This window comes from Penaeus monodon, chromosome 7, assembly GCF_015228065.2.
Source record: "Penaeus monodon isolate SGIC_2016 chromosome 7, NSTDA_Pmon_1, whole genome shotgun sequence".
NCBI classification, from domain to species: Eukaryota; Metazoa; Arthropoda; class Malacostraca; order Decapoda; family Penaeidae; genus Penaeus; species Penaeus monodon.
This window is the reverse complement of record NC_051392.1, coordinates 49,428,768-49,441,267: the sequence shown is the minus strand read 5'-3', so window position 1 is coordinate 49,441,267 and position 12,500 is coordinate 49,428,768. Positions and strand designations below refer to the sequence as shown.

The following is a 12,500-nucleotide window of genomic DNA, read 5'->3' as shown; positions in this document are numbered from 1 at the left end:
GCGGGAATATTTTCCAAGTTTACCCCACATCTTTTTTATCAACGAAATATCACGCGGCAGTGTACTGTATTTTTTTTTCTTTCTTACCAATAACACAAATATTTTAATGTATCAAATTGAATACTTAGCTATCTATCTATATCTATATCTAAATTCTTATACAAAGTATGCATCGATATTGTGTGTGAGCGATTGTAAAAGAATATATAAAAGTACATAAAATAGGAATATCAACAGCTTAAAATCTGACGCTAACTGTGGACTGCAGTTTTAGTCAGTGATACAATAAAAGGATTTATATAATCAGTTCTGTTTTATTCTATTTTATTTCATTTCATTCTACAGCCAGCGCTCCAGACTCTTACCAACTTGTAAATTCTAGACAAAAAAAAAAAAAAAAAAAAAAAAAAAAAAAAAAAAAAAAAAAAAAAAAAAAAAAAACTACGATTATTCTCCCTTATATAAAAAAGTCACGTTTCCCCAATCGTAAGAATCCATGTTATGTAAATCACCATGTCGCGTTACAATAGATTTCCACTTACAGACCTTTTCCCCTCGTCCCATTTCTAAAAAAAATAATAAAAAAAAGAAAGAAAGAAAGAAAAAAAAAAAGGATTTCCGCGTAATCAGGAATCCGGCGCTCTACGTATCATCATCCGCGAGGGAGCAATTAAGTCCTGAATACAAATGACATTATCAGCATTTTCAATTCCACTCGGACATTAAATCCCAATCTACACCTCTTCAAATACCGCTTCATAGAGCACAGGTTACCAAAATTAGGCACTACCTTTGAGGCCCCAACTGACGGCGCGGGAGAAAACCGCGTCGAAATTGGTCATCATATGTCGTTTACAACTACTTTACAGAGGCGCTCGGGGTCGTCGGGAGCCACCTGGGACCGCGGGCCTTTCCGCAAGTGGCGCCGCCGCTACACCAGCTGCGTCGGAGCTTCCAACCCCATAGCTACCGCGGCGACCAACAGCGGTGCACCAGCTGCGGAAGGCGGGATGCGGCGAGGATGGGGGCAGCACCACCTGGAGAAAGGTGGAGATGGAGGGAAGAGTGGCCACGCAGGGAAAGAGAGAATGGGGAAGAGCGGGATATCGACGGCTAGGACGAGGGGAAACGAGGAGGGAGAGGAGGAGGAAAGGAAGGGGAAAGGAGAGAGAAGGAAAGGGGTCGGCGAGACCGGCCGCGGCAGGAAATTCCACGACATTAGCCGTCGCCCTCTCGATAACTCGCCAGTTTTGCATATAAATTAATCCCTGGCTAAGAACCTCCCGCCTGATGTATTAATTAAGACCAAGTACAAAAAAAGAAGCACTGTAAAAACTGTCCGCGGCCGCCATACACATGAGACGTATCGATCACACTGCTACACGCGGAGGAAAGGAGAGGGGAAAGGGGAGAGAGACGAGAGAGAAGGGACAATGGAGTGGAGAGAGAGGGAGAGAGAGAGAGAGAGGGATTTAGAGAAGTTGAACGAGGGGAAGGGTTAGAATTCAGGAAAAAAGAACGGACATGTTCTAAACCTCACACGTTAATCTTCAACACTGTTTTCGTCTAATAATCTAAGAAGTGAATCTCGAAACTGACACACTGGCATTATAATTAACCCAACACAACTTCACCAAATTAATCCACAACTACACAACCAGAAAAAAAAACGAATATAGTTCAACAAACAGACAGACGATCCACTAAAGGAACTACAATTTGCTCTTAATGACTTACCCCGTTCTGATGAGAGTGCAGGTGACGTAGTTCACGTGTCGAGGGCGTCCGTGGGCGGCAGGGTCCGGGGCGCAGTCACAGAGGCGAAGGCGTGGAAGGAGAAGACGCAATGATTAGTAAGTGCAATGCAACAAGACAAACATATATTAAAGTTACATATTGATGAGAAACAGATAAATGGCGACAAAGAGAGAGAGAGAGGGAGGGAGGGAGGGAGAGAGAAAGAGAGAGAGGGGGGGACGAGAAAGAGAAAGAGAAAGAGAAAGAGAGAGGGGGGCAAAGACGGGGAGGGAGGAAGGGAGGAAGGGAGGGAGGGACAGATACAGAGAGAGGAGAGAGAGAGAGAGAGAGAGAGAGAGAGAGAGAGAGAGAGAGAGGGGATAAAGAGAGAGAGAGGAGAAAGGGAGAGAGAGGAAAAAAAGAGAGGCTATGCCAGTAAAGGTGTTTGTTCACAATAACTCCCAAGAATATGGTTTGTCCTACTTCCCCTGAACTAAAGATATTGATGATAATCTGAACATGCAGGCTGGAGAATGTCTAGCGCCTGTTGAAGATAACATAGCGGGTTTTGTCATCGTTGATACTCATTTTGTCTGAAGTTCGCTAATTGTTAATGTTCCCAAGTTGTTCTTCGACTATCGATATATTCATCAGCGAGTTATATGGCGCAGTCATATTAAAACTTATTCCAAACGTGTCATTAGAGTATAGAATGAAAAGCAGTGACCCGAGGACAGAGCCTTGAGGAACCCCATTTCCCAATGATATCAACATACTGCAATATATGTTCTATCACTAACGTGATAGACAATGAAAACCATAATTGTTGGACTTTTTACAAATAGTTTAGGGATTCACGGTATCGATGGCTTTAAACAAATCTAAAAACATGCTGAGGATGAATGCGTTATCAAAAGCACAAAAGGACATCGTTAGTAAAACACGCCAATGCTGATTCTGTTGATCTTCATACAAAGAGACTGTAAAAGTGTGTAAGAACCTAAGTAATGTGTGGCAAGTCTTTCTTTATGTTGGGCATCGGAATGTCATCTTGTCCAAGAGGATTATCTTTGGACAACGTTACACAGCTCGTATTCTCTGCGGGTTAGAGGGTTGTTCAGATAAGTAAGATGACTGGATTCAGTAGGTGCTAGTTTGTTTCATAAATATTGGCAAATTATGAGATAAATGATTTAGGATCTAATGCTTATAATGGAGCTTTTAAAGGACTGTGTTGATAAATGTCCATATTTTCCTTGTGTTCCACGTATAGTCTTTTAATCTATCTCTGTAATAAGAGGCTTTTGCTTTATCTATATTTTTATTTACGTAATTTCTAACTGATCTGTAAGTATCACCATACATTATTGGTTTCTTCTGATATACTCTTAGTGACTTATTCTCATAAACAATAGCTTTAATACCTGGGTTATATATCAAAGTCAAAGTTGGTCCCACATCAAAGTGGACGTCGGGGACATGTTCGCAGAGGAACATACATGCTAAGCCGTCTGCTGATGCGGTACAGTAGCCATTTCCTTTCTGCCTCGACTTTGACTCCAGGATGCTCATGTCAGCATACCAGTACTCACTCTCAGCTGCGTCGACTGAGCTATGCCAAACCGATTTACACATAGTTTGTTTAAATGTTCTTTGACCTTCTGAAGGGGAAGTTTTGACCGAAAATGAGACTGGGAGAAACCTTCGCCTCGACTCTCATGAAGTAAGACAAGTTTGCCAATCAACACCAGTGATATCGGTTAAAAAAACGATTTACATTTTCAGCATAAAAATCTCTATTGTATATGGGTGATGTTCGGAAGTTTCGATAAATTACTAAAACTAAATCAAGAAAATACTGGAAAGTGGTAAACATTTCAGTAGACAATGTCAGCCATCAAATTTTACCTGACATTATTTATCCATATTTGGTCTAAAAGCGTGGGATGAGAGAGAGATCAACGAGGCAGGAACAGGAAGGGGATGGGGATGGGAAGCGGAAGAGAGGGAGGGAGAGAGGGAGGGAGAGAGGGAGAGAGAGAGGGAGGAGGGGAGAGAGGGGAGAGGGGGGGGGAGAGGGAGAGGGAGAGGGAGAGAGAGAGAGAGAGAGAGAGAGAGAGAGAGAGAGAGAGAGAGAGAGAGAGAGAAATAGAAGACAAAGGGAGAGAAAGGAGGGTGGGTAGATGGATGGTTGGGTGGAGGGAAGGAAGAAATCGAAGAAGAAGCATTGAGAGAGAGAGAGAGAGAGAGAGAGAGAGAGAGAGAGAGAGAGAGAGAGAGAGAGAGAGAGAGAGAGAGAGAGAGAGAGAGAGAGATAAACAGTGCCTCATGGCCCGCGGTGAGCGTACTCCAGACATCAACGTACAAACGCATCAGTGCCCATGAAAGAGTGATGACGCTGCCTATCAATCACAATTAAATCCTACACTCGCCCGGACGTCTCAATAATGATTGCATGGGGGAGGTGTCAGTCACCACGTCGGCAATCGCAGTGCAGACAGAGCTTGTCCTTGTCCGCCATTCTTACTGCTAAAGCGACAGATTTCTTTCTGTTCTCTCTTTCGCCGTCAGAATTCCAAACGAGGGCATTGTCAGCGTGATTGTAAAGTGATGGGACGAGAACGCTCAAAAAAAAAAAAGAGGCTGCGTCTTGCAAGTGACAGGAACTTACATCTTTGTATTCATGTCATTTCGAGTAAACTATTTAGGCCTAAGTAATTTATCTGCCTCACTCTCGCTGTCTCTCAACGCTGGGTGGATATCATTCCGTCTCTCGCCTTGCTACAGTTTCGGGGTAGTACGCCTGGCAGACGGCGTATATTGTTTATAAATATAGTTAATGTAGAGTGTCAAGGAATGACAGTGGGCACTTCTTGACTGGTATTTGATTACATATTCAACTAAGCTAAGCATGTTAAATGTGAAACAATATGAGAGCATGATTCTTAACTTGTAGGCCTAACTACTGGAGTATTAATGGAAAATATAATATGTAAAGAAAAAAAGATTACTGTTATAAATATCAGGATAAATAAAAGCCATAGTATATATGTTTAAACAAACAATTCGAAACACAAAAAAACTCGTATGGGTCAGTGTTTACATTTGACCGTCATCGCAACGCTACAGAACGTACTGTTCGAGCTATTCTTTGTAGCGCATAAAAGTAATCCGTATTTTCCAACGGAACACAAAGCGGAGCAGCATCACAGTCCCTGTCCCTCTATCCTCTCTCCTATGCAGATCACTCTCGTCGCTTCTAATGGTACTTAGGCGCTATTTCGTACTCTACATACTTACGGCGTTCCAAGTTCTGGACAAGTGTTTTATCTAACATCAAGAGTGCTAGTTGTTATAGACATCAAATCAGAAAAAATGGCCTTCACAATAAATGGTCTTCATGGCGAATTCGGCCACTTTTGGGGAGGCAAGAGTACCACTAGGCATACTGACCTTGAGTTACGTGATAAAAAAAATAATCTTGGCAAGGTTATGACCGGCTAATTATCTTTTAGGGTTAACAAGCATACATGAAGTAAATACGAGTGACTATATTGACGAAAAATACACATAATGGAGTTTAATACAGCATTTCTTAACAGATGAATACTTTATTGCTTAAAACACAAGAAATCAACAAAACTTCAGGATAACCAGACTTGCAAAACCATCAAGCCAATTCTCAATTAACTTCGTTTCAGTATACTTAAAATATTTTACACCTGTAATGACGTCTATCCTTAATTAAATGACTAAGAAACAGCTTTTCGTGTACCATAACCTGCACTTAATTATACTACTTATCCCTGACCTCCATGAATCGGAAACAGACATTTCTCATATTTCAAAATATAGGATTGAAAGTACGACTTGCACAAAATAAAGAAAGTAACGCAAAAATCTCTTGGCTGTCGATGTATCAGTACTGCTGATATAAAATGAAAAAAAAAAAAAAAAAAAAAAAAAACATTTCACAGCTACTGATATAAGACCCAAAACCGACATCACTTGCCTCAACAATAACTCTTTTAAAAATCCCCAAAATACCGAGGTTTTACACAGCTTGGTCAAGTAAAGCTGTAAATGCGAATTAACAGCCACGATAAGTAAGCTTACGCTACCAGACTTATGTAGCGGCACTAAATTTAGTAACCTTTAGAAAGAGAGATGGAGAAAATTGAAAACGAAAACCAAAAATCTCCTCTTCCTAGCAAGCGAACCCCGATATTAGGATTTATATGTGCGAGAAACCAAAACAGGAAGAACGGTTAACTTTCCCTCAGTCCTTCCATTTTTTCTTTATATTTGTATCAAACTTTCGTTACTGTAGCAGTAATTGCCTTTTCAGAAGGAATACATAAATATGCAAACAAATATCCTGTATCACACACACACACACACACACACACACACATGCAATATATATATATATATATATATATATATATATATATATATATATATATATATATATATATATATATATAAATATATATATATATATATATATATATATATATATATATATATATATATAAATATATATATATATATATATATATATATATATATATATATATATATATATATATATATATATATATATATATATATATATGCATATTGGTTGTATTTCGTCCGTTCGTTCGTTCATGCCCACGCTATGCATCGACGTTATACCCGAAAGTACGATTTAAGGCTTTCTGAGTGCATTACTCTCAATGATTGCGGAGTTGAAGTCGCTTCCTTCTGACGTAAAGTGGGGTGATGACTGACAACTAATATCTTAAAGAATGACAAACACACCCTTAAAGGCATCATAATACGGATCTATCAGAATCATATTCTAACTCTATTATCAGCAATATCATCATTATTAGTATTACTCTTCATAATATTAGTGATAATAATAATAATAATATTACCATCATTATCATTATTATTGTTAGTATCACTCTTCTTCTTCTTCGAGGCAAGCCCACTACACTGGCGTAGTTAGACTCAGTATATCTACATTTAGTATTTACACGATTATCCATGAGAGGAGGTTAAGAATGAATGTAAGAGGGGAAGGGGGGAAGGGAAGGAGAGAAGAAAGGGGATGTAAAGAAAGGGGGAAGAGGGAGAACGGGATGGGAAGAGGGCTTAAAGAGAAAAGGGAGATGGGAAAGGAGACAAGAAGGGAACACAAAGAGATAAAGGGGAACGAGAGAGAGAGGGAAGTGGATAAAGGAGCGAAGGAGGAGGTTAATGAGAAGGTGAGGGAAGTGGGAAGGGAGGAGTGAATTTAAGGAAGATTTGGGAGTGAGAGGGGCGGCAGTGCGAGAAAGAGAAAGGCATAGGAAGAGAAAAAGAGAGAAATAAAAGAAGGATGCTGAAAAAGGAAGAGAGGAGGGGAGAACTCTCCTTTTTCTATTCTATTTCTATTCTATATAAACTTACAAGCACACATAAAGACACGCGTGCAGAAAGAGAGATAGATAGATAGACAGAGAGAGAGAGAAGGGGGAGGGGGGAGGGGAGAGAGGGAGAGAGAGAGAGAGAGAGGGAGAGAGGAGAGAGAGAGAGAGAGAGAGAGAGAGAGAGAGAGAGAGAGAGAGAGAGAGAGAGAGAGAGAGAGAGAGAGAGAGAGAGAGAGGGAGGGAGAGGAGAGAGAGAGAGAGAGAGAGAGGAGAGAGAGAGAGGAGGAGAGAGAGAGAGAGAGAGAGGAGAGAGAGAGAGAGAGAGAGAGAGAGAGAGAGAGAGAGAGAGAGAGAGAGAGAGAGAGAGAGAGAGAGAGCAAAACTTACGGATCTTGCGTTGACGTCGACATGGTGCGTTCCGGCCAAAAGCTTAACTACCTCGACTCGCCCTTGCTTTGCCGCCCAGTGTAACGCCGTCTGGAATAGAACATGGATTTATTTAATAAAAGAAGCATTACTACATCAAACAATAAACTAGTAGGTCAGACAATAAAAGTATTTGAGTTCCAAAGTCACAAATATCATATGCTTTTTGATCTGACTGATTTAAAAAGCTAATCTATTTTTTTTTTTTTTACAAATGCTGGGAATAAGAACCAATACATCTACCATAGTTTGCCATCCTCTGTGAACCATCTGCCGTTTTCTGTCACGATAAACGTGAGGAGGGTTCTACTCTACCGTAGACTAACTTAAACACGAAATATATTTCTTTAAAACTAAATAATTTCACAAAACAAACATTTGGACACACAAACATGCATAAGAAGCACATACATTTTTGTACAGAAATACTAACGAAGACCCTATTCCATATACAAAAACGGTAATCAAGAAAACAAAGTACAAATGACCACAGTATTCATTTTGTATAGTTCAAAAAGAATTATTCAAAGCAAACAACGCATAAAACACACTAGCGCTGCATAACCCATAAATGAAAATATTGGAGTACTGGATACCAATTCGAAAACACATATACACATATATCGAATATTGACTGATGCGAGAGTTATATATCGGCAGTTCAGTTCTGTAAATTTATTGAAAATATGTAAATATTACCTGTGATTTAAGGCTTTCTGGGTGCATTACTCTCAATGACCAACGTTCACTCGGTGACTTTTCCTCACTACTGATATTCTACTGATATCCGCTAAACCCTAACGGCGACTTAGAATAAAAAGGAGAATAATAATAATGGTGAGAAGAATGAGAAGGTAGAGAAGAAGAAGAGGGGGAAGGTGAATGGGGAAGGGGAAGGAGAAGGGGAAGGTGAATGGGGAAGGAGAAGGGGAAGGTGAAGGTGAAGGTGAAGGGGAAGGAGAAAGGGAAGGAAAAGAGAAGGAAAATGAAATGAGAAGGAGGAGAAGTGGAAGAAGAAGAAGAAGAAGAAGAAGAAGAAGAAGAAGAAGGAAAAGAAGGAGAAGAAGAAGGAGAAGAAGAAACAGAAGAAGGAAAATGAGAAGAAATAGATGATTGAGAAAAAGAGAAGAATCGGCCCGGGAGATCAGAGATCCTGACGCAGTCCCACTCCGCGCCGACCGAACGCAGCACACGCGTAACACCCGGCCCCTAACACCGCCCTCCGCTAACACCACACCACCCTCCACGTGCCTGGCTCCCCGCCCCTCGCCGTGACCGCCGTCCATTCCATTATGAGGCTGAGAAATCCGCTTAAACTCTGCTCCTCACACCCAGACGCCGCTGCGTGCGTGTGTGCGTTTGTTTCTCATGCAGTCATACCACCTCTCCCCCTCCCCCTCCCTTCCTCCGTCTCTCTCCCCACTTCCATGAACAATTGCTCTCCTGTATGATTTCGGCGGGTCGTCTCTTAACGGTCATTATCATTTAATTACCTCGCAGTCTTAATTAAAATTAGAGCTTCACAAACCAAAACTTTCGCCGCCTCCATAGAGTTAAGACTGCCTTAATCCTCTTAAGTGTGTGCGCGCCTAGTGGTGGCGAGCCCCCCCCCCTTCCCCCTGCCCCCTCCTGCCCCTAAGGACTTGTGATCCAGCCAGGGCGGAGCAAAGCTCTTCCCTTAATCCTCCCCGCACACTTAAGTGCTTCGCTAGCGTTCGGTATCAGGTCAGTTCCACTTAACTTTTACCATTATCAACCTGAACTGATCCTGAACTCGTCATTTTCCCGAATTTTCCGCGACTCTCCTGCGCTTCTATGCTGCCTCCCCCTGCTCCCTCCCTCTTCAATATTCACCCCGCCTCGACTTCTACCAGAATTCTTTCCAGCCATCTCTTGGACATGTCTATCTTTAGCCGGATCTTATTCCCCCCTCAGTTTTCAATTAAAAAAAAAAAAAGAGAGAAAGAAAAAAAAAGAAAATACTTTTTACCGGTAAGGCACAACAACAGGCTATAAGCAGGGGGAAGATCATGATGTTCTTTGAGGGAACTAAATTTACTCTCCAACACAGACCGCGCCGTTTCTCTTCCACAACCAGTCCTCTTCCTCGTTCTACGCCCCGCCTTTCGAAGTCGTATCTCCAAGGCCGTCATGGCATATCAACGCCCTTCCCCATTCAATTTATATGCCTTCCCTACCTCTACAGACAGACAGACAGAGAGGCAGACCGCTTCTTCCTCACTTTTGACCCTTTTTATTCATATTTACTTAACGTATTGAAAAGAGAGTCAAGAGGGGAAAGATGGGGGGAGGGGAGGTGTAGACCCTTTCCCTTCCCCCTCCTCCTCCTTCTACCCCCCCCCCCCTCATAGCACGTGGTCTCCCCAAAGTCTGGTCCGGTGTGTGAACGGGGAGGTGTGAAGCTCCCCGGAGTGCTGGGGAGTGTGGGCGTGTGTGGGCGGGGGCAGGTGCTTTATGGCCGCATGCAAATAAGGGGCCTTTGTGCGGATGAGTGGTGGTGGGCGTGGGGAAGGCGGGGGTAAAGCCTTATGGGCGGCGCTGGTGAAGACCGCACCAAACTTCTCTCGAAAGAAAGTCGACCAACATTAATTCGCAACGGAACTCGGCGCCGGACGGACCCCTGCGCGACCGCCGCCGAGGCCTCCGACGGAGGGCCAATCGCGCCACCGCAGAGGGTTCGCACATCGCCCAAACCAAAGGGTCTGTCTGAGTATATTCTTACCTAAGAGAGAGAGAAAAAAAATCACAACCTAGGAAAAAAATCCCAAAGAAGCAATAGAGAACAATATCTTACGAATAAAACCAAAGTTCCAACACTCAGACAATAGAGAAAACAAACCAATAAACAAACAAACATAAATCAGTCACCATAAAAAACTAAAGCAGTACAAACACAAGTTAACCTTCTCCCACTAAATCAACATGATAAAACTACACAAAAAAACGCTTATATTTCTCCCCCCAAAGTAACCGAAAAAAGAAGAAGACGAAGAAGAAGAAGAAGAAGAGAGAGACAGAAAGAAAAGAAACGAAAAAAAAGACGAAGAGCAAAAGCCACGTCGCCTTAATCTCCGCGCAGGACAGCAACCCTTGGCGCCCTCGGAGGAACAAGCTCCCAGAGAACCTCCGGGGCCGCTCCTTCGCCGCCGCCGTCAGGAGGATCATCACCCCTCCCCCCCCCCCACCTCCGCCTTCGCTCGTAATACTAGAAGAGAAGACGAAGAAAAGAAAATGAAAAAAGAGGGGAAAAAAATTTAAGAATAAAACGAAAAGAAAAGGAGGAAAAAAGGGAAACACGAAAAAAACAACATATAATAATAAAAGAAGTGAAAAAGAAAATTAAGAAATTGAAAAGATAAGAAAAAAGAAGAGGAAAATAAGAAAAAAAAATCAGAAAGAGAGAAAATTGAAAACGAAAACCAAAAATCTCCTCTTCCTAGCAAGCGAACCCCGATATTAGGATATATATGTGCGAGAAACCAAGACAGGAAGAACGGTTAACTTTCCCTCAATCCTTCCATTTCTTCTTTATTTTTTGTATCAAGCTTTCGTTACTGTTTCTGTAATTATGCCTTTCCAAGACAAAACCTGACCACCAAATGGAATACATAAGTATGAAAACTGTGTAATGTGCGCGTAACACACACACACACACACACACACACACACACACACACACACACACACACACACACACACACACACACACACACACACACACACACACACACACACACACACTCACACAACACACATATGTACATGTCCATACATATATAAGTGTATATATATGTATGTATATGTATATATATATATATATATATATATATATATATATATATATATATATATATATATATATATATAAAGATAGAGAAATACATGTTTATACATATACATAATCAGATCAACTCTCTCAAACACGCACACACACTTATCAATTTTACATACACACTTCTCACTTGGCATGTGCAAAATACGCAGTAATATCCGTACCCCACAAATGCATAATTCACACGCGAAGAAGAAGAAAAAAGTACGAATAAAGTGGACGTGCCTTTAGTCTCCCCGACATCTCCGCCATTTTTCCCCACTCGGCGGGAAAACGCTGCCTTCGATAAATAAATCCCGACCCGGCTGGAACGCCTACCTCCACCTCGCCTTTCTTTGCCTTCGACGGACAACAAAATCTCCCCAAAGTCCCTTTTCCCGCAAAAGTCGTCGGTAGTCGCGGCCTGACCGAGTCCGCGGGAGAAAATCTATCCGTAACTTATCGCCATCTGAGAATTTTAGGCCCCGGCATTCCCCCGCGTCCCTACTCCCCCCCCTCCTTCGGCAGAAACACTCGCGCCCGGTTAATAAGTCACCCTGGGTCGCAATTATGTCACGCAAAATTATAATATGAATAGAGGCGAATCTACATTACAAATGGGACAGGCAATGCCCGCGCTGTGTGCCCTATGCCCACCGCGGGCGATACGGTAATATAGTAATTACGACAACCGTATTTAAGGTGAAGAATAGCTTGAAAAGGCGAGAACGATCAGATGGCTTTGGAATATAATGGGCACAGGTGAGGTAATAAGTTATCCGGCGCACGAGGGGCCTAAGCCGCGCGTCCTGAGGGGTCACGACCGCGATACGCGACCAGGCCATTAGGGCGGGAGTCGCGTGCTTCTCGGCCGCTGGGTGGGAGTTTCAGTCCTAAAACAAACAAAGTGGCAGTAATGTAAACAGTGAGGATCTCTTGGCCCGCGGAGGAAAAATTAATCTCCCTCCGTCGCCGTCAGCACAGAGGGATAACCGCCGCGAACGCACCTCCCTAATGACCCCGGGCGCTGCTCGGCCTCGCGCCTCGGCCTCGCGCCTCGGCCTCGCGCCAAGCACTCCGGTCGCCGAAGCCAAAGCCAGACT

General features: G+C 42.6%; 1 protein-coding gene across 1 annotated transcript in view; it reads right to left on the bottom strand.

Annotated features, from left to right (window-relative positions):
- The window catches only part of LOC119575423, a 28,124-nt gene extending 20,478 nt beyond the window's left edge, over window positions 1–7,646 (bottom strand). Inside the window, exons 1-2 of the mRNA XM_037923029.1 lie at window positions 7,527–7,646; window positions 1,738–1,743 (exon numbers count right to left, since the gene is read on the bottom strand). The gene's annotated coding sequence lies outside the window, so the exon portion shown is untranslated. The remainder of the gene's footprint in view (window positions 1–1,737; window positions 1,744–7,526) is intronic.
- Window positions 7,647–12,500: the final 4,854 nt, after the last annotated feature.